Raw genomic sequence first — 22,268 nt, 5'->3', positions numbered from 1 at the left:
TCCGGACACTAAATAAGAGGCCTGAGAGCCTCACAGTTGTTGTTGGAGTGAGCAGAAGAGAAATAAAGAACTGTTGATTACAGAATGCGTACTCTTCATTCACCATTAAACCAAGGACTTAACATATAGCTAGGGGAGAGAAGGGCTCAGAGGAATGGAAAAATAATATGTCTTTAACAGCTGTATCGTATCACGATCCACCCATGATGGGTGTCATAATCCCAGTGCTGGAGGGTCTTTGGCTGGCAATGTTGGGGATTTCTGGGAATCCCCTTGTTAAAAAAAATAGTTCTATAAAATTTAATGTTGCAAGCATGGAGAGTTGTGAGAAAAAAGGTTGAAGGAACATTTCTACCAGCCTGGTTGTTTTTTTCAGTGTTAAGGAGTTAAGAGCTTCAGCTGAACTGCATGTAAGAGATGCCAGGTGGGGAAGCCATTTGGGACGCCTCAAAAAGGCAAGTTTCTGCATGGTTGTCTGGCATCATTAAGCACTCTTCCATTTTTCTACTAACTTGCTTCTGGATGGATGTCAGGAACAGTGGTTCATTTTCTGAATCACCAAGTAAGTTTTTCTTATCTGTCTGTGATTGGGGATCCCCTCCCTAACAATTGGCAGGGTACCCTTGAACAATAGAACTAGAACTAGTTATGAGAGAGCTGTCCATTTCAGTTTCTATTTTTCAAGAGGAAGGAAGGAAGGAAGGAAGGAAGGAAGGAAGGAAGGAAGGAAGGAAGGAAGGAAGGAAGGAAGGAAGGAAGGAAGGAAGGAAGGAAGGAAGGAGACTGAATACAAAATATATACTGAGCAATTAAAACATATTTGTAATTGAGCTTCTAGTTCAGAGTTTTATACTATAGTGCACATTTTTACATATACACTAACCAAAGGACAGAGAAAGGATGATTACCACCTGCATAGATTTAAGTTAAATGATGTGGACTTGGAAAAACACTTTTACCTAAGGATTCTGAAACATAAGCTTCAGGAATTACATTACACTTTTTCTAGAGAAGACTAATTGAGATATGGTCCTAAGTGAGCTCTACAAAAAACAAGTTAATGATGTAACTTTTAATAGTTTAATAGCAGCATGAATATGACTTCTTTTGAACAAGAGAACTACAGGCTTTGCCTTCTGATAATGAATCAGAAAATGATTACCAGTAAGGGTCATCAGTGCTTTTCTAAGGCCAAGAAGAGGTATTTGTTCTTTATAAAATGAAAAGTTCTAGGGTGTCATATTTTAAAAACAATCATACTGTGCTAAATACTTCTAGATTCTATGGTGTTTTCTTTCTGAACATAAATAGGTTTTTGTTTTAAAATTTGGCTGTTCCTTGGGTTAGACTGTTATTTTCACTAAGTTTGCTATTTAGATGTTTCCTATTGATTCTGGAAACTAGTGCTGAGTTGGGTTTTTGGTAAGTAAGCTTACTTTGCTTCCTAATGGTTAAGTTAAAGGACTGTAACATCACATTGGGATATAACTGTAGGAGCAGCCAATTCTCATCACTTTTAAATGTTACATTATAATTATAGAAAACTGCCTTGTGCTAAATTGCTTTATTTGCCCTCCACCCGCCAAAAACTTTTAACTCTAAATAGGAGAATCTCTACAGGATCTTTTATAATACCTGCAATCTGACATAATCACCTTAGAAGATGACAAAATTGAAAGTAGGATTTTATGTATAGAAGCTACACTCTGATTCTCCTAATTTTCAAAGATGATATATAAAGATCAAAACCTTTTTGTTATTATACTTGCACAATGACCTTCTAGATGAAGGTCAAATAGCAGAACCTTCAGTTGCATTATTTTGAGCAGCATTAGTGGTTTTTGTTAAGGAATGGTCATCCTTGTGAATGTGGTAATGCAACCAGAGGCTGTTATTTAACATTATAATTATCATTTCTCTATTCCCCAAGCAGTTAAGGGAGACATGTTGGCCATAATCTTGCTTCTGGCTAGTAAAACACTTGAAATTTAAAGACTCAAATTTCAGTTGCACAATGCATGAAATTATATATTGAAAGACTGCTTTTTTAGTGCAGGTGTTCAGTTTAAATAGAGTTTAGGTACACATTTAGAATTCCCATATGAATTTTTGCTAATTTAAAAGCCACTAATTTTGAGTTGCTTTATATTCTTGTATTTGGTCTGTTTCTGGTAGGGAGAGTAGTAATAACCTTTCCCATTTTTTCCCTTTTTGTTTTGTCAAGAAGATTCACAAAAATCCCTGTGAAGTTCCAAATTTTCACCAGTGTAAGTTACTGCAATACATCTGGGGTTCTCTGTGTTCTGAATCCAATGAAGGAATGACTGAATCTCATGATGGAACACTAGCTGCAATTCCTTGGGCACCTTCAGAATGCTTGATTCAGAACTGGTTGCTCTCCCAAACAATTCTGGCCTCCAAAAGCAGATTTTGAGGGGATGCAGGAAACCCCTAGTAAAAAAGAAATTTCATATGATATAGATTCCACACTTGGATGAAAAGGAGCACTTATGATCCTATTAAATGTTATTGCATTTTACTAAAATCAGGGGAGGGAGAGAAAGATAAAGTTATCAGCTTACAGTATATTTATTTTAGTGTTTTAACTAAGATGTTGGTTTTAACAAATACATACACCCAAACACGTATATGAATTAATATCCAAATTAGGGAAGACTTCTCAGATCAACTCTCCAGTAGATTAACTGATTCTTTTGGAGAAATAAATAGGTCAAAAGTGCAGTGGTTTTGTTGGTTATAGCACCAACCTTGCACAAAATATCTGTTGATTCATATCATACAAAAACCACAAACTAACTTTATAATACACAAATTTTGAAACAAGCCTCATGGGATCTTATCCCTGTTTAGCTGGTGGTTTGCGGGCTGCAGGCATCCAGGAATAAGACCTTTGCAACATTTATGAGAAATACATGTTTTGAGATATTTAGAGGGCATTTGAATGAAAAATAAAAGGCTAACTCCCACCTTCTATAGGATTCAACTTTGCTTTCTTAGCTAGACTGTTCTATTTTTAATTACTACAAAGAAATGGGAAAGAAGGAATATTCCAAAACAGGTTTATATTGTAACTGTTTCTTTTTCTAGCTTTTCTAAAGTACATTTTGAGATAAATTAATTGGTACCAATCAATTTCCCCAAGTATATTCAGAGGCATACTGACACACTGCAGCATGGAATAGTAGTGATTAAGTCCTAAAGAAAAGCCATAAGCACAATTAGTTAGCATTATTTCAATTTAGTTTTAAAAATTATAGTGCTGAACTATGTATGCTTTTATCTGCCTCCATACATGAAATGTAAAGCCATTTACTAAATGTAAAACCATAAAAATGCAGGTTGATCTTCCCTTTACTGCTTTTTCTTTCTGCAAATCTGGGATAATTGTAGAATATTCAATTCTGGGGTTTGATTCCATATAAAGGCAATTAGTGTTGTGTTTTCTTTGTTATAACAAATGGAAATGTTGTTGGGCATAATGAACCTCTTTAAACATTTTATTTCAAATACAGACATAAATGCATCTGTTTTAAGCCAAGTATTGGCTTAAATGCTATGGTGCTGCTTAATGTTTTATCAGACATTTAATGCTATTTTTTGGATTCAGTATTTGTTTAAATGAATAAATTTATAAATTTATACTATGTGTTTACATCTTCAGCAAACAGTAGTGTTTAGTTGTTTCTCCAGGATAAATTATTTTCTTTAAAAAATTAAATGTATCTGCTCTTTTAATTAAATTCAGGGGGAAGACATCTGTTATACATTATCTTTTTTGTTGTTGTTTTAAAAAGCTTCCATTCCTTTGCTCCATTTTATAGGCCTTAGAATACTGTTGTTTACTAGATAATAGTTTTAACTATAGTCTTAATATATAGTTGCATTATAAAACATTTCTACGAAATATCTTGTAATTGTTAGCTATAGGCCCAATTCTGAACACATATCAGGAAACAAGTTATGGAGACACAGACAAATACAGGTAATCCTCAACTTATAACCATTCATTTAGCAACTGAAGTTACAACTCTGAAAACAGTTATAATAGGCCCTCCCACTTATAACATCACAAATCCCCACAGTAACATGATCAAAATTCATGTGCTTGGCAACCAGTATGTGTTTATAACAGTTGCAGCATTTTAGGATCATGTGATTGCCATTTGTGATTTTCCAGATAGGCTTCTGACAAGCAAATAGTAAGTCAAAGGGCAAGCTGGATTCACTTAATGACTATATCATTCACTTAACAACTGCAGCAATTTGTTTAACAAATGTGGCAAAAAAAGCTTATAAAATCAGGCATGACTCATGTTACTTACCTGTCTCTTCTATCTCTCTGGATGCCTATGTCACAAAAAAAAACTTCCCCAGTGTCGCTACATGGTTATAACTAATCTCCAAAATTTCCACATAAAGCAATTAAAAGAAAAACAAAAACAAATCTAAGCCACTCCGAGAAAGAAGCTTCTTTTAGACTGAAAAAATAAATTTGTCAGGAAATTGTAAAACAAATTTTAGTATCAAAGAGAAACCTAGAAATTATAAAGCAGGTGAACTTAAGCTTAAAATGAAAATAACATCAAAGGAAGGAAAGAAGAAAATTGCTGATGTAACAAATAGTGGAAACTGTGATATTTTTAAAAAAAAATGATCTAGGAAGCCCCGTGTAAAACATTTATAAGGGCAATCCTGCATGTGTTTAGTTTAATATAAATTACACTGCCATTTCTTGTTTGATAAGTGTCTTCAGGTTTCCAGTTGAGGCCCATTTACTCTGGAAAATATTTCAATAAACTTGGAAATTCTGAGAACAAATATTCTGGGTTACACTAAATTTGGCTATAGCTAGCAATATGGTATTAAAAGCAAAAGTTTCATTCATGCAGATCACCTTTCAGCTTTTATACTTGATAAGGTTATTGTTTAGAATTGGAGTCCATGAATAAAAGTGTAATAAAATTAATTGTAAGGCAAAGAATGGAAGGTAACAATAATATGCTAAATCTTATAATAGAGCAATAGATTTATGTAAGAAAACAAATTAGTGGCATCAAAGCCAAAGTGAATATTAATAACAAGCAAAATGATGGAGGTATTCTTACATGTATATGATGTAATGTGTATTATTTTAACAATTTAATAGCCACAGACAGTTTTAAAAATTACATTTAGTAAAATCATAAAGATTTATCAATCTAATAATATAGCTAAATAAGTATCCCAGCTGAGTAAGAATAACGGGTTTATACTGTGTCAACTATTCTTCCTAGATGTTCACCTGTTCCATCCTTTAGAATTATTGTTACCTGTAGTATTATTTGCTGAATCTTGTTGCCTATGATTGCTTGCATTTCTCTTTTACCACTTGAAAATGTTGGATTTCTGCCTTCTGTAATCCAGTTATAGAAGGATAAATCTCTTGTCTGTTTTATACTGACTCTGCAAAGGGATTGAAAAGAAAAGGCACTTGTCTGAGAGTGCCTCTGATTAAAATTCCTGGTGATTTAACTTTAATACATCAAATGTATCCAAGAAAAAAGTTAACAATTTTAATTCAGTATATGGAAATTATATCTTATACGGGCATCAGCATCACATAGAGTGAAGTCAATTGACACAATCTGATTTCCAAATTGGGGGGGGGAATCCAAACATAAATAAAATTCCTTTAAATATTCTTTCCTGGCAAAAAGACAGGTCAGCAGCAAGATAGTCATTTCATTGTGAACAATTAATGGACAATTACTGGCAGAAAACAAGCTTGTTAGAAGGGTTGATCTGTTTTTTGTTGGCAAGCAAGAAACAAAATCAGCTTTCATGTCATCTGAGCATGCAAAGTGTCTTCATTACATGAGCCTTGCCCTGCAGTAATATCAAAGCATCAGTAGATAAAGGAAGAGTTCACACCATTATCACGGATGAATGATGTTTGTAATATATTATTTTCTTTTACAAATCTTTGTGGACTTGTGATTTGCTAAGTGATATGAAACTTCTGAAGTATTGCTATGAACAATAGACAAAGTAAGGCCATTTCTACTTCTTGAAGGCAGAATTAGGTATATGTGTATATCTCTGTGTTTTTTCAGCCAGTTTGTCAAATATATTGTACAACTCCTAATTTTTGTTCATCTTCTAATATATACTACTGATCCTGAAAAGGAGGACTAAGTATTTAAAAGTACCGGTAATGACCAAAAAAGCAACTGCTTTTTTATGGGACCTCTAGAGAAGAAGAGATGGTAGATGCCTGATCTTGGACCTTGTTATTCAGAAGAGTATAATACTGATCTACAAATGAGGTCAACTACTGGTATCCTCACAATAGTAAAGATGTCTGAATAACTCAGTTCTCCTTCATGTGTATGCATTCCACATATAGCTAACTCAGTGAAGCACTTCTTGGCCCGGGGGTGGTGATTTGATCAGCTTTCTGAGGATGTATGTAGAATCCAGTGATTAATAAAATTAGTTACTTATTTTCCTACAAAACATGATTGAAGTTTAGTTATGAAGTTTCTGGGCCACTAACATTTAAATAACAAAACTTATAAAAGTAAAAAGATTTTTTTATAGACATGGCTTTAAAAAGTACAGGTGTGGATGTTATCTTCCTTGTCTCAGCAACTGAAAAGCAAACTGACCTTAGTAGAGAGGAAGATAAAGCAAAATCAACTCCACTAATTCCAGAGCATTCTTCTATTTTTCACTGACAACTTGATTAAAGCAAATTGATAGAGAAGACTCCTGTTCTTCACCTTGAGCTTTAAAGGAGGCTTGTAAGCAGTTGTATGGACAAGTAAAATCTATCTATCAAACTAACATCTATCAGCAAGCAGTGCTAGGACCAGTGATATCCATGCTACTGAATTAAGAGTGAGAGGAAGATCTCAAATATTCTTTAGAGGAAAATGTGGAAGGGAAAAGACCAGAGCATAAAATATCTCTGCTAGCTCTTTTTTGTAAAAGCAGATTCTGCATATGCCAATGTATGTGTTTAGTTTAGACAGCCCCCATTAATGCAACCCTGGGTCATTGTTTAAATTCCCCTGTGGGCTAATAAGTAGCTCTATTTATGAGTAGGGAGGGAGGCATCATTCCTTCTGAGGCTTTAGAAAAATATGTGTTGATCAATAATTTGAACAACTCAAAAACCAAAGAAGATTGCTTACTTTTTAAGTCACACATTTACAGTACAATGACAGGCCACAAATTTTGTCCTTTTTGAAGCTATAGAATGTTTATCATTTTAATTAATTTGGTTTGCTTTGTACTCTTAATTTCCTTTAGTCAAGAATGCTTACCTTTGAGTCAGTCATCTTTTTGAAATGTAACCCCATAACTGCTTTTGATGGTCATTGTTAATAAGGTAATTATCACCTTCTGCATTTTTTGTTTGTTTCCACCTGACCTCACTCTTGATCATTTCCTTCCCACTCCAGCTGTGTTGATGTAAGTATGTGGGTGCTTCTGTGGGCTTGTATTTGAACACATCATTTTGTTACAGGATCCAATCTGAATCGGTCAGAGGTTCATTCTTCCAAGCTTTCAGACTCATGCTGGAGCCCCATCCTCAGGGAATTTCACAATGTCCAGGATATGTGCCTAGAGCAAGTGTAAAGCAGCTATTAATATACATAAGGGGCATTGTCTATGCCAACTTGAATAAGAACTAATCATCCACCTAGAGGATGTCTTAAGGACCCTTGTGAAAGAAAGACAGGCTAGAAAAAGGAAAAGAAGGATAAAATTCAAAAGTTAAAGCCACACTTCCAAACCTGTGTGAACTTGGTCCATAATTTATCGAGCAAACAATTTAACCAGAAAGAATTATGAAACTTGAACACGATGAGGGGTTTAACACATGTGATGCCACACCAACAGAAAAGGCATACCTCTTGGAGATGTTCTCCAGCACTAGTCCAAAAGCTTGGAAGAACAAACCTCTGGTCCTGGTGACCAATTCAGATTGGATCTGCAACATTATCTGCAGATTGGATCTGCAACATATTTTTGCCTTCATGCACATCATTTTGTTCTTCTGATGAAACAGATGGCAAACTACAAAAGGTTATGTTATAATGTATGTGTTTGTTTTTAAGGTGTTATAAAACTCCTTGTTATTAGAGAAATAACTTCTATAATTATGAGTAGCTAATATAAAGTAGCATGCTTGCTAATAAATTACAGATATGTATAAATAAAATATTGTAAGGGTTTTGAACAAAATGTCATTTTCACTTTTTAAAGATTTTTTTCCTTAAATAAGAACCCATAAGTGTCTCATTTTAGGAGGCAGGAACAATCCTCCTGAAGACTATCCGGTACTGCCTTAGTGTCTAATTCAGTGATGGCGAACCTTTTAGAGACCGAGTGCCCAAACTGCATCCCAAAAACCCACTTATGCATCGTCGGGTGCCGGGTGGATGTGGCCCATTGGGTGGGTGTGGCCCATTGGGTGGGCATGGCTTCAGTGGCAATGGCAGACTGGTGGGACTAAAAAGTTCAGTCAATCAATTCCAACTTTGCAAGATCTTTTTTTCCCCACGAGAAGTTGAAATTGACTGATTGAACCTTCTTCTTTTTTCTTTCTTTCTTTTTTTTTTTTTTGCACATGGCGGCGGAGGCCTAAAGTGACTGGTCTAATTGGTTAAGAATTTAATCCATCAAGCAGATGGAGAAGATCACATCTCTTCATCCTTCAGACAGCATCTAATGAAACTGATTCAAATTAGACAATTTTCTTAAAAATGTCGACACATATAATGCTTTCAAACTAAAGTGTCATTGATGGAATGCAAAATGCTTTTCTAAGCATGCCCAGCAATTTGCTCTGCACTCTTGACACAAAACCTGTGTAGCATTTCACACTGCCATCACTTAAATGACATCACTAGGAGAAAGCTGAAACAAAATGCAGTGTCATGTTATTTTTCTTTTATGGAAAAGAAACACTGGCTTATCATAACTTTGCTCTGGAGTGCACACAAAGTCTTATTTTTAAAAAGGGAGAAAAGAGAAAGAAAAGGACAATTAAGACTCTGCCATTTCCTTGTTCGCAGAGAGGGAGCACCAGGTTGGAAGAATGAAGAGAGACACTGTGTGCAAAGCAAATGAGTTTAATTATAGGACAAGAGAAGGAGAGCATGGAAGAATTGTGAAGAGATATGAGACAGAGGAAAAAAGTGAGAGAAACCCCAGGGGTGTCTGTGAAAACATAATCACTAAATTAGCTTCAACCCTTAAAACTTCATTATAAGACCTGAAAGAAAATGATTGCACAGGTAAGTGATGTTGATGACCCAATTAGTGCTAATTAATACCAAAAACTGCCTTGCAAATTCTCCGAAGATTTCTTCCCTTTAATTATTCTTCCCTGATCCTGGGATTCTTGAGAAATTATTGTATATTTCTCTTAGTGGTTTTTTGGAGTTGATGGATGGATAGACCAGAGAGTGCTGTTGTTGGTTTATGTTACACATCATTTACTAACTGAATAAAAAGCCTGATATAATGATAATTCTTTCTGTTTAATAAAAATAGATGAAGCCAGGGAGATTGCAGACACCTGGAAAGATGAATGTGCAATGAAAGTCTAGACATTTGCAAACCTCTTCTGCGACTGTTTAAATAAGTGGGAAAATACCACATTATTCTGATGAACATTTTTCAAATATATTCAGGTAGCAACAATAATAACAAAAATAGCAATCTTCTGTATAAATGGAAAAGACAGAGTTTACAGTCTTGCGATATGATAATGAGAAAAGAGAAAAAGGTTAAACATGTTCATTAAGCATCAAAGATGGGTCTAATTTCACAACTATTAGCAGGAAAAAGTGATGTAATGTATGATAGACTGAATATGGAGAGTAAAAAGAGAAGAAATAATTAAAGATGAAAAGAAAGCTGTGTGATTGATTAAAGGGGGCACACTAATTTTGATGCAGATTTAGTTGGTATGATGGTTCAGTGATTCCAGAAACATGGATGACCCTATGCCAGAGATGGAATATGAGTTGCTGCTCCTCCTACCCATGGAATGACTGGGCTTTTTTTAAGCCGAAAACCAATGAATGAAGATGCAGGTGAGAAGTTTCTTTTAACTGGACCAAGACCCTCACAGAAAAGGAGTAAAACTGATCTTGCTTGGGGAGTATCACTTATCAGATTGAGAGCAAAGTGTGATGTTCTTTCCTATGGATTTTAACTCTGTGTATGAGATTTATACACTTGTCCACATCAAGAGCAGCTCACAAGAGATTTATGCTTGGTGCCCCTGTACTTCTTGCCTAGCAGGGAGGTTAATGGGGCTATGCAAAATCATTAGCATGCTGGCTGTTGCTCAAGAATCACTAGTTGCTATTGCTGACTAGATTACATTCCACATATCACTAGATATCACTACATACATTTAACTTTTTTGGACTATTTTCCAGCTCCTTAAATTTTGCTCAACTCACTGCTTACAGAAGTAAAGCCAATATTGTTACTAATAGACTAATGGTTTCATCTGGGGCACAAGTCAAAGGATAATGAACAAAGACTGATAAATATTATGGCAACATAAACACTAGGGCATTAAGAGACAAAGAAACATTATTTCATATAATTCTATTAGTTCCTGACAGAGAATTTTGTTCCAAGTTTTTGAGGAAGAGGATACTGTAACTGCTTTATTGAAGAGATATTGTGCTGGCCTGGAGTCAGCATTTTCTTACTTAAACAGAGAAACAGAATGGCCACAGGTAGGCAAAAAAGGAAGAAGCAGAGGAGTGACTTCTGACTTCTTGCTAGCTTCCCCATTGATTTTGCTTGTGGAAAGCTGGCAGGGAGCATCAGAAATCATAGTTGGTAACTATAGGGACACTGTAATGGCCACAGTTTTGCAAATAAAACTGCCTGAACCTTGTGGAAATTTCAGTTCTACAGGAGTAAAGGATCATGGATATTTTACTTATTCTTTAACTTAGAGGATAATACCTAGGTACCTTGATTCAAAAATTGTTGCCGTATAATGCATCATTTGGGCTAACTTGAGGGTACAGACAGAGAGACACAATGAAATTTTTAGTAGCATATAGATTAACACTTGGAATGCTGATTTTTTTTTTTTTTTGGTTCCTCTAAGTTTAATGAAAAAGGTTTTAGTTTAGAAATTCTTTCTTCTAAGAAGGAAATTATAGAGAAATCGTCATAGGTGAAATTATTTTGTTCTTGTATTTAGTTACTAGTTTACTAAGGGCCTATATGTCCTGTCCTTCATTGGATAATCATCTCTCCAATAATCTGCAAGCTTCCTCCTTCCGTTATATATTCAAGATGGACAGTATTTAATATTTATTTGCTGTGTATATATAGGGGTGTGGGTCTATACATACGTTGTTCATAGTATGTTTAGGTGTGTGTCATGTATGTGTTTCACTTTGAGAGCGGGCAACTAAATTTCATTTTTGATGTGTGCCGTTGTGCCCACAGGAAAAAACGACAATAAAGATTATCTTATATCTTATCTTATCTTATCTTATCTTATCATCTTATCTTATCTTATCATCTTAATTTCATACGCTTTAGTTAAATCCCAGAGAAAGATTTTATGAAGAATTCATGTCATAGGACTTTCTCATCATAGAAACACTGCTATCACTGAAGGACAGAAGCAAAAAAAACACAACCTAGGTTGATTCTTCCTAGGTCTTCCGAATTATTTCCTGAACACGTGTAAATTTGTCATCAAGATGTGAAGATATGGGGTAGACATTGTCCTGTCAAGCACACACAAGCACGTGGATAGTTGCAAATTTTATTGATACATTTTGTGAAATAACATAAATAATAAGAAATGGGAATGCAAATATAAACACACACACACACACACACACACACACACACAGTAAAGACACAAGTCCTCCAAACTTCAGTAAGTTTGCCTTAAAAGTGTTCCAAATCCAAAACATCTGGCACAAGGGTGGTCAAGCAAAGTCTAAATATGGAAGAAAGTTCATTAGCCAGTCTAGAGTCAAAGTCACAAGATTTCAAGTCAGGAGGCAAAGCCCACAAAGTCTAGGTAAATAAATAGTTGTTACCAACAGAAGAGCTTCAATTCATTGCTCTGAAACAGAAGCAAATTTGAAGGGCCAGGTTCTTTTCTTGCAAAGAGTCTTACAGAGTGCCTTTGCTCAGCTTTCCTCTCAGCACAGTGAGTCCCTGCCCTGCCCTGGGATGGGGTGGGATGGTAGCTCAGATTTCTCATCTTCAAAGACTGCTGGCAGCTGTGCTTGCTGTTTATGGTCCATTTTGGTTGCATTCTTAAATTGGGTATTTGGTGGGGCGTTTTTAAAATCTTCACACCGGCAACTTTTATTTTTCAGCACAAATTACATTATCAAACAAATTATTGTAATCCTTCTTCCAAAGTGTTATAATTTAAAGAAGGAGTACATCAAGGTTATGTATTATTACAGGGTTTATTTAACTTCGTTACAGAATATATCTTAAGAATTGCTGGATTAGCAGAAAGAGGAATTGGAATTAAAAATGCTGGGAAAAATATCAACAACCTTAGAGATGATGATAATATGACTTTGATGGCTAGAAGTAAGAAAGAATTAAATGAAACTCTTGCTAAAGAGTTTAAACAATTTAAATTAAGATTATGTCAAAAGACTATGCCAACCAAATGCAAATAGGCAGAAAGGATTTTGAAGGAGTTACAAATTTAATTCTCTTATGTTTAAAAAATTCAGGGGATAGTGAATGCAGCCAAGTAAGCAAGTGATGCCAGCTACTTCAAAAAATGATTGTGGTAGGTCAAGACAAAATATTAAAGTGCAAATATATCTTGCTGGCAAGAAAGAACATATAGTTTTCCCAGCTTTATCAGAAAGAGTAAATAAAGAAAAATGGATACCTTTGAAATACAATGCAGGATAAATTGTAGAAAATACTTTAACAAATGATTCAATACTAGATGAAATAAAATCAGAGCACTAGAAATACTAATGTTAAAACTAAAGTCTAAATATTATATATGCAACATACGAAGCTGTTTTGATAGACAATCCTGGTGAAATGATTTTCATCTAGTTATGAAAAAGCAATTCAACAACTGAACAATCTGACAAAATTAGTTATTTTCTGAAGGTAAAAAGAAAGGACATGCTGCGGACCCTGTCAGTCAAGTAATTTCAGTTGGAAGGGTCCAACTTTTTCATTTTATTTCCTTATTCTTAGATTCATGTGTCATCCATCTCATCTAGAGGCAATTCTGAGCAGCTTACAAACATTAAAAACTATTAAAAAGGTAAAACAAAAAAACAACAATAATAATACCTATCCCAGATTCTTGGATCCATGTCTGCCTATCCCAGGTCTTTGAGAAGGACTTGACAGGTGGACAAAAATACCAAATCCAGTCTGACTGTGACAAACCATGCTTTTCTCTTTAAAAATGGGGAGAAGGGAACCTCAAAGTACATAGGGAGAAATGGGGTCTTCTCTTAGCACCTCCAGAGTAGGGTAACCTCACTAGGGCCCCAGGTCATTTGGCAGAGCCAGGTCTTCAGGCTCTTATGGAAGGCCAGGAGGATGGATGTGAATCTTACCTGGGGGGGGGGGAGATATTCTAAAGAGTAGGCACCACAGCAGAAAAAGCTCTTCTCCTGGACCTGCCAACTGAAATTACTTGACTGATAGGGTCCACAGCATGTCCCTTTTGCCAGCAGAATGAGACAGTTGTTCAGATAGCCTGGACTTTTTACTCTGAAAGAGCAAAAGATAGAAGTGATAATTTTATCAAAGCATCAGCTTTTCTTTAGCAGCATACTGTATCTCAAGTAGTTTAATGATCGTCCAGATTAAATTTGGGTACATCCCAAGGATCCAACATAATGTCATGCTTAAAGAAGCCTGATTTGATTAGTATTGGAGCAGCTCCATACAACTATTTTTTTCCCCAAACAATTTTATTGATTTTTCCATTTTTATACCAGAACGTTTAAGAAACAACGTGGGAATAGGGTAATCAGTTAGGTACAATAACATTATACATTTTGTTGTTGTTAATTGCGAAGTCGTGTCCGACCCATCGCGACCCCATGGACAACATTCCTCCAGGTCTTCCTGTCCTCCACCATCTTCTGGAGTCCATTTAAGCTCACACCTACTGCTTCAGTGACTCCATCCAGCCACCTCATTCTCTGTCATCCCGTTCTTCTATTGCCCTCAATCTTTCCCAGCATTAGGCCCTTCTCCAGTGAGTCCTTCCTTCTCATTAGGTGGCCAAAGTATTTGAATTTCAACTTCAGGATCTGGCCTTCTAAAGAGCAGTTGGGGTTGATCTCTTCTAGGACTGACTGGTTTGAACGCCTTGCAGTCCAAGGGACACGCAGGAGTCTTCTCCAGCACCATAGTTCAAAGGCCTCAATTCTTTTGCGCTCAGCCTTTCTTATGGTCCAACTTTCACAGCCATACAGTGCAACTGGGAAAACCATGGCCTGGACTATACGCACTTTTGTTGGCAGGGTGATGTCTCTGCTTTTTAGTATGCTGTCTAGATTTGCCATAGCTTTCCTCCCCAGGAGCAAATGTCTTTTAATTTCTTGGCTGCAGTCCCCATCTTAGGTGATCTTGGAGCCCAGAAAAGTAAAATCTGTCACTACCTCCATTTCTTCCCCATCTATTTGCCAGGAATTGAGAGGGCCGGATGCCATGATTTTGGTTTTCTTAATGTTGAGTTTCAAGCCAACTTTTGCACTCTCCTTCTTCACCCGCATCAAGAGGCTCTTTAATTCCTCTTCACTTTCTGCCATTAGAGTGGTATCATCTGCATATCTTAGTTTGTTGATATTTCTCCCAGCAATCTTAATTCCAACTTTTGATTCATCTAGCCCTGCCTTTCTCATGATGTGCTCTGCATATAAGTTAAATAGGCAGGGCGACAGTATACAGCCTTGCCGGACTCCTTTTCCAATTTTGAACCAATCAGTGGTTCTGTGTTCGGTTCTCACTGTTGCTTCTTGACCCGCATATAGGTTTTTCAAGAGACAAATGAGATGGTCTGGTACTCCCATCTCTTTAAGAACTTGCCACAATTTGTTGTGATCCACACAATCAAAGGCTTTTGCATAGTCAATGAAGCAGAAGTAGATGTTTTTCTGGAACTCCCTAGCTTTCTCCATGATCCAGCGTATGTTGGCAATTTGATCTCTAGTTCTTCTGCCTCTTCGAAATCCTGCCTGTACTTCTGGTAGTTCTCGATCTACATACTGCTGGAGTCTAGCTTGTAGGATTTTAAGCATAACTTTACTAGCATGTGAAATGAGTGCAATGGTGCGATAGTTTGAACATTCTTTGGCATTGCCTTTCTTTGGAATTGGAATGTAAACATTATACATATATAGCTCAAATAATGCTCCTTAAAATTTCCTTCTCTAACAATTAGAATAGTATAGTCAAACTAATACATTTCTAAGTAAAATTAATTCATTAATACATTCCTAAATAAGAATTCAGTTAATCAATAGAAGTTATCAGCAACCTTTCATCAATGTATCAAATCCTGTTTTTAGGTTTATTAATTTCCAAATACCATATCTAACTTAGCCTTAAACAAAAATATTATTTACAATTCGGGTGTCCATAATTTCTCTTATTTAAGCATGTTATTTCCATAATTACATTCTTACATTTCTCAACTTTATTCTATTTCTTATTCAGTAATTCTTCATTTATTAATTTCATCTCTTCCATCATTACAATCTTTTTATCATTATAGCTCCACAAATTAGCTATCATATCTAATAATAAAAAAGCATAGGAAAAATAGAAAAAAAATAATAGAAAGAACCAAAAGAAACCAAGAAAAAGAAAGAGAAAAGAAGGAAGATCTGTTATTCCAAAAAATATATTCTTACTATATTTCAATATTAAATTCTAAATCTTATCCTAAAAGCACCTTTTAAAAATCCAACCCCAAATCAGTCCACATCTATAAAGCCATTGCAACCCATAAATGTAATCTTAAATTCCATATTTATATCTTATTATAGCTTTTTTTCTGTTCCAAACGAGTTTCTATAGTAAGGCCTCTAAGTCCGCAAACAAAACTCCCTCCATTTCTTGCTGTAATGCATAAATCAGGGAGAATCTCCCATTGTCCATTTTAATAGGCTAGTGAAAAAGTTGTAGTGATTCTCAATAGCTCATGGTTGAACATCCATCTTCATCTTTATTTATTTATTTATTTAATTTTATTTATATGCCGCCCAATCCCAAAGGACTCAGGGCAGCGTACAAAATTAAAACAATCATCAACAATAAAACAATAAAGTAATACAATCATACCGCGAGTCCGATCATATTCCCCCCCCCCAGGGACATCAGCCCCAGGCCTGCCAGAACAGGAGAGTTTTAACAGCTTTCTTAAAGGCCGGCAGGGTGGGAGTAGTTCGAACCTCGGGGGGAAGTTGATTCCACCAGGTCGGAGCCACCACAGAAAAGGCCCTTCCCTGAGGGCCCGCCAGCCGACATTGTCTTGCCGACGGGACCTGAAGGAGGCCCAATCTATGGGACCTCACCGGTCTCTGGGAACTGTGCGGCAGTATGCGGTCCTGTAAGTAACCTGGCCCTATGCCGTGAAGATAACCAACACCTTGAATTGCGTCCGGAGACCCACAGGAAGCCAGTGCAGCTCACGGAGGATAGGTGACACATGGGTGTAACTTGGCGCACCCACAATCGCTTTCGCGGCTGCATTCTGAACCAACTGCAGCCTCTGAACGCTCTTCAACTTCTTTTTTGAAGTTGCATCTAGTTTAATTACAGTCATTTTTGAATCATCCAAAGTCTCAATAGATTGTCTATAAAATAATGTAGAGTCTTCTTTAATATTATTTTGCTCTCCTCCTATTGGTTTTTCATCTGTCAGGTAATCAGTTGGAGTATGGAGATCAGCCTGCCCTTCTGGGGTAACATCCTTAGTTTCCATGCTAAAAGTCATTTGTTCATTAGCATCAAAAGTTTTTTCCGGTGTAGGTTGATAGTCCTGTAAGTTTAATTCTATACCCCTTCTGTTGTTTCTTCACTTACAAAGTGCTCACTTACACCTTGCACTTTGATTTGTCGTTGAAAAATAATCTCTTTTGTATAGTATTGTTCAGTATTTTCAAGAATTTTGTCCAATATACACTTGTAATTGAAATCTGGACAGAGTTCCTCCATTACAGTAGTATATAAAGCAGTGGTTTTCAACCTGTGGGTCGGGACCCCATTTGGGGTCGAACAACCATTTCATGGGGGTCGCCAAACAACGCAGTCTGCCATTTTCCCCCCTTTTCCTTAGCTGTGCTACTCCCTTTTATTCTATTGGCTTTTGAAAGCCAATAGAATAGACTCTCTTGAATAGAGTCTAATTCTATTGGCTTTCAAAAGCCAGTAGGAATTGTCCAGACTGTCTCTGCCCTGCTGAGCCCGCCAAAAGTCCCATTCTGCAAACAGTGCTGCACCAGTTGAGTAGTCCTCGACTTACGACCAGTTGAGTAGTCCTCAACTTACAACTGGTTGGGAGTCACGGCATTAAAAAGGTTAAGAACCACTGATATAAAGCCATTATTCTTTTGGTGGAGGCTGTATTTAATAACAATCAGTCAATATCCACTTCCACCAGCTATACAGCTTCTTTATCTTTCCCTTTTGAGATAATTTGAAGGTCAAAGTCAGATTCAGAGTCCAAAGAAAGGGAATAACAATTGCAGTAAATAATTTCACCACAAGATGTCCCCAGAGGGTTAACCAGTTGTTCAGTCTTTCCAGACCCCCAATAAAAATAATTTCTTTCCTCTTTTCCTTTTTTCCTTCTTTTCTTTAGTTATAAAAATAGTAGAAAATAGAAAAAAAATTCTCTAAATTGCTAGCATATTAAGTTTCTATAACAGGGATTTTAGGACTCCCAAATATTCAAAAATAAAATCAACCATTGAAAAAGTTAAAATTAATTTTTCTTTTGTTCCAAGGCTTTTCTTCTCCCATCAACAAAGCCATTTTAAAAAGATAGGGAAATGATTCCAAAGGCTTTTCACAGGAGTAAATAGGAAAGGGAGAGGCAAGAAAAGGTCTCACCAAATCTTCCACGGTGGTTCTATTTTGCTTAGATCAGGGGTGTCAAACTGCCGGCCCACGGGCCAGTTTCATCATACCAGAGCCGTGCCCACCCCATTGCCGAAAATACATCACATGACGTCACATGACATTGTGAGTTTGACATGCCTGGCTTAGATGTTCTTGTGGCTTACAGATGGTACAGCTAAGTGATTGGCATTTTACTGATCGATCTTTACTCCGTCGGCCCAAAGGAGCTTGCTTGGACTGCAGAGGATGCTGCTGCCCCTCTGCAGTCAAACAGGCAGCCTCCTCAACGGTGGTCACCCCTCCAGGGCGACTTTCGACCCAATCAAGGGTCTACCGGCAGGGGAAACTCGGCCAGTGAAGAGACGAATCTCTCCGAACGATCTCAGAACTGCAACCCGGAATTGGAAGTCCCATACAACTATTCATAACGATCAATCCTACTTGCCCTTAGCTTAGAGAAAATGTGATTGCTATGACAAAAAAATGCAGAGAAGTCAGGATTTGGGGAATATCTATTGAAACTATTTATGGAGTACACAAAAGCTGTATCACTAATAAATAAAATACTTTTTGCAAGTTACATAAAGTGTGAGATTTGTTTATGTCTGATGTGGTGATGGCTATTAATTAGGAAGGGTTAGCCAGGGATTAGATGAATTCATGGAATGTATGGCTATTAATAGCTACTAGTTCTAATGCTACTTACTACTTTTGGAATCACAAGCAGCACTATTTAGTAGGGAGCAACAGTGAACAGTATCATTCTTCTGTTCATAGTTGTGGACTTCATGCATCTGGATAGCCACTATGACACAGAATTGTGGACCAGACAGGAACTTTGCCATCTTGAAGGATTGTTCCTATGGTCCTATTGGTACAGACATTAAGCATGAATTTGACAGAACAAATATAGAATTGATTACAAACCTGCTTTTAAGCATTCACAAGCTCTGAATTTATAACATTACAAATCATATCAAAAGTGAATACAATAATTGGTATATTTGTATGTATGAATAACCTGTGGATTCCATTAAATAATGTGTTCAACAGAAGTATGGGAGCTTTTTTTTAAAAAAATGTAAATATAGATTTTAACTCCTGTTATTAAATATTTTTATTTAATAAATATTTTGAGCGCGAAGAAGAGAGCAAGTATGTGCATTACAGATTGGACCTATGGCATTGTACATCTTGTACCTTGACTGTAAGCATGTATGATACCTTACCAGGACCAGATTAAGGCCAACTAATGCACTAAGAACAGCCCCAAAATGGTGTCCCTTAACAGAAGTGAAAACCTCATGCCACTAGATAAAAATAAATTCTTCAAATTAAACTTTTAAAATTTAGTCACTCACCATGCCAAAACAAAAAACAAAAAACTGGCTTTTGACAATGCAGATTAAAGATGAACATGACAGATAAGATAATTACAAAAAAAAAAAAAAAAATACTGGAGTAGGGAAGTGAAAGAGTTAATGGCATGATCACTAGGGGAAAATCTGTTGTAGTGCCATCCATGTCTTGGTCCTATAAGCACATGTTTATTTTGCTTAATGATTAATTCACAGCTACATTTTATTTGAAAGGAGTTAATTGTAGGGATAATTAGTTTTCAATATAGTGCTGAGGGGCTCTTTGCATACCCCCACTTGAAGAGTCACAATCAGAAAATTTTAAAAGATTGTTCAGGTCTAAAGGTCTAATGTACGCTGACACTGCTATCAGCCTTGAAGGTGTGAAAGGGGGAAAGATATCCATCATTTAGACTGAAGTAGTAAGCCTCATTAAGGTCACGGAAGAAAGATAGGGATAAAATTGCAGTGCCAGTCATTTATTCATCAGGGTACTTAACTCAAAGATATCTCAGGGTAAAGACAGAAATCTAGAAAAGCAATTTCTTATTCTGTAATTTATCCTATTGTACTTATTAGAGTAAATTTTATTTCATTTTGTTCACTTTCAAACTTTTTAAGGAGAAGATACTTCTTTGAGTAAAACCAGACAAGCCAAAGAAATATAGATTGAACCATTCTCTGTGGGGGGGGAAACCAAAGTTGTTTTGGAAAATGAACTTGCTTTCTTTAATTGGAAACTTATTTCTTTTAAGATTCCTTTTAACATTTTAAGATTTCTTTTAACATTCCTAAATGCTACAAACAATGCACCAAGTGAAGTCAATAATATCTTGACCTAAATATATTTGAAAATACTGTATATAAATATATATGAAAACACTAAAGAGAAGAGCAACTAGAGAAAATTTGAGTTATTTGCAGCCCATAAATAAAGCAATTGAAGGTACTAGGATAGAACACTGCAATAAAATCCCAAGAATCTTCAGCATTGGAAACAATCAAAGGACATAGTATAAAAGAGCTCATTTCATTTCTTTATGCCTTGTTCCCTCATGAACTGCTTCTAAAGTTATTAGCCCAGTTGCTTCTTTTTCTTTGTCTCTCTTGCAGGCTTCCTTCCTATCGGTTTGATTAACCACACAAATATAATATTGCCTTCTCAAGGTTTCCTTTTGTGATTTTTTGATAATGTGTAGCAAAACCAAGTTGTTTTGAGTAATTAATGTCACCCAAGTTCTTAACTATAAATTGAAATACTCTTTTCAGTCCCTTCTGTGGGATAATAAGTACTGTTGACAACAGCTACAGATGGCCATATAGGCTAAAATAGGATTCTGTTTCTTCTCTTGTTCCAGAACAGTGTTTCTCAACCTTAGCAACTTTAAGAGGCATGAACTTCAACTCTCAGAATTCTCCTGCAGGCCATGCTGTCTGGGGAATTCTGGGAAATGAAGTCAATGCTTCTTAAATTTGCCAGGATTAAGAAACACTGTTTTAGAAGATTTTGAATTATTATTTCCAGCCCATCCATCACCATTGATCTTGCTCATTGATGGGTAGCACCTGGCTGAATGCACCAGCTCTTGGGCCAGACATGCCATAATATCCTGTTTAAAAACCTGATACTCCCCAGCTTAAGCCAGGTATCCTGCAGATGCATGGCATGCACTTCATAGAACTCCCATTATGGCTTTCACTGTGAATATAAGGCAGAAAGCTAAATACAAGAGCTTCTCAGGTTGGGGAAGGCTGCCATTACAGTGGAATGCTACAGACAACAGACTGTCAAAGGATACTCTCTAAAGGAAATAAAATAGGTCTAAGGTCTCTGAAATAATTGGAACTTTTAGTGTTTGTCTGAGTAAATTAATCTTATTGATTTTAGTGGGGTTTAAGAGTATTCAGTTTCCTCTCATTTCCTCTGGATTTTGTCTAATGACTCCAAAGAGACCACTTACTAGATCATAGTCTTTCCTCACTCTACCTTATCAAGACATGCCTTGCTTTGATTTCCCAGGCAGGAAAGAAGCAGCTTAGGTGTTGAGTTATCTATGGATATTGTGTTATCTTTGTCCCAGGGGGGGCATCCCATTCTCTTTTTCCCCAAGATACAATGGAGGGAAGAAGATGCATCATCTGAAGTAAACCTGCAAATTTTCAGCACTGAGGCATTGATTTTCGTTCCCCATCTTCCTGCCACATTTATTCTGCTCTGAATTGTGGCTATCAAAGTAAGTGAAAATTACCTGATGCAGTTGTGTTCTTGCTTTAAATTCTCCATCCCCACTTACATCATGCTAGGTACTGGTTCCTCCCTCCTCCTACTTCTCTTGTTAAACATCTTAATGTCTGTGTCAACTTCCTCCAATTGTTTCACTTGGATAGGATTTCCTGAGCAGCTTCCTCAGAATTCTGCAGGCAAATACTTTGGTTTATTCATTAGCAGACTAGTTTTGTGTGAAAAGAAAATGATTTTCTGTGCAACAGACATGTTCAGAATAAATGCTATTGACCAGTGAGCTATTTTTGCAATTTTGCCTAATTTATTCTTTTTTGACATATGACTGTATATGACATGTTGGAATAGAAGAAGGAAATATGAGGTCACCATTTAGAAAATGCAGATGAAAGAGCCTGAGAACTGCATGCAGTGACACAGCTTCCTTAAAACATTTATGGTTGCTTAATATATCTTAATGGCTATATCTTATTCTGAGTTTTTCTTTGGAATGACCCAGCAGGATGTTCTGTCATTTT

At 36.3% G+C, this 22,268-nt stretch overlaps 1 long non-coding RNA gene across 1 annotated transcript; it reads right to left on the bottom strand.

The window, feature by feature from the left end:
• Nucleotides 1-5,330: 5,330 nt before the first annotated feature.
• LOC120318024 lies at nt 5,331-21,798 on the bottom strand. Its single transcript, XR_005559393.1, has 3 exons — nt 21,758-21,798; nt 7,329-7,629; nt 5,331-5,463 (listed from the first exon to the last, which is right to left on the bottom strand). It is a non-coding gene; the product is annotated as an uncharacterized LOC120318024 (long non-coding RNA).
• Between the last annotated feature and the right edge of the window lie 470 nt (nt 21,799-22,268).

The sequence above is a fragment of the Crotalus tigris genome, unplaced genomic scaffold, assembly GCF_016545835.1.
Source record: "Crotalus tigris isolate CLP2741 ecotype Arizona unplaced genomic scaffold, ASM1654583v1 scf7180000019971.1508617, whole genome shotgun sequence".
NCBI classification, from domain to species: Eukaryota; Metazoa; Chordata; class Lepidosauria; order Squamata; family Viperidae; genus Crotalus; species Crotalus tigris.
The sequence above is the reverse complement of the archived record's forward strand: the minus strand, read 5'-3'. Positions and strand labels throughout refer to the sequence as shown.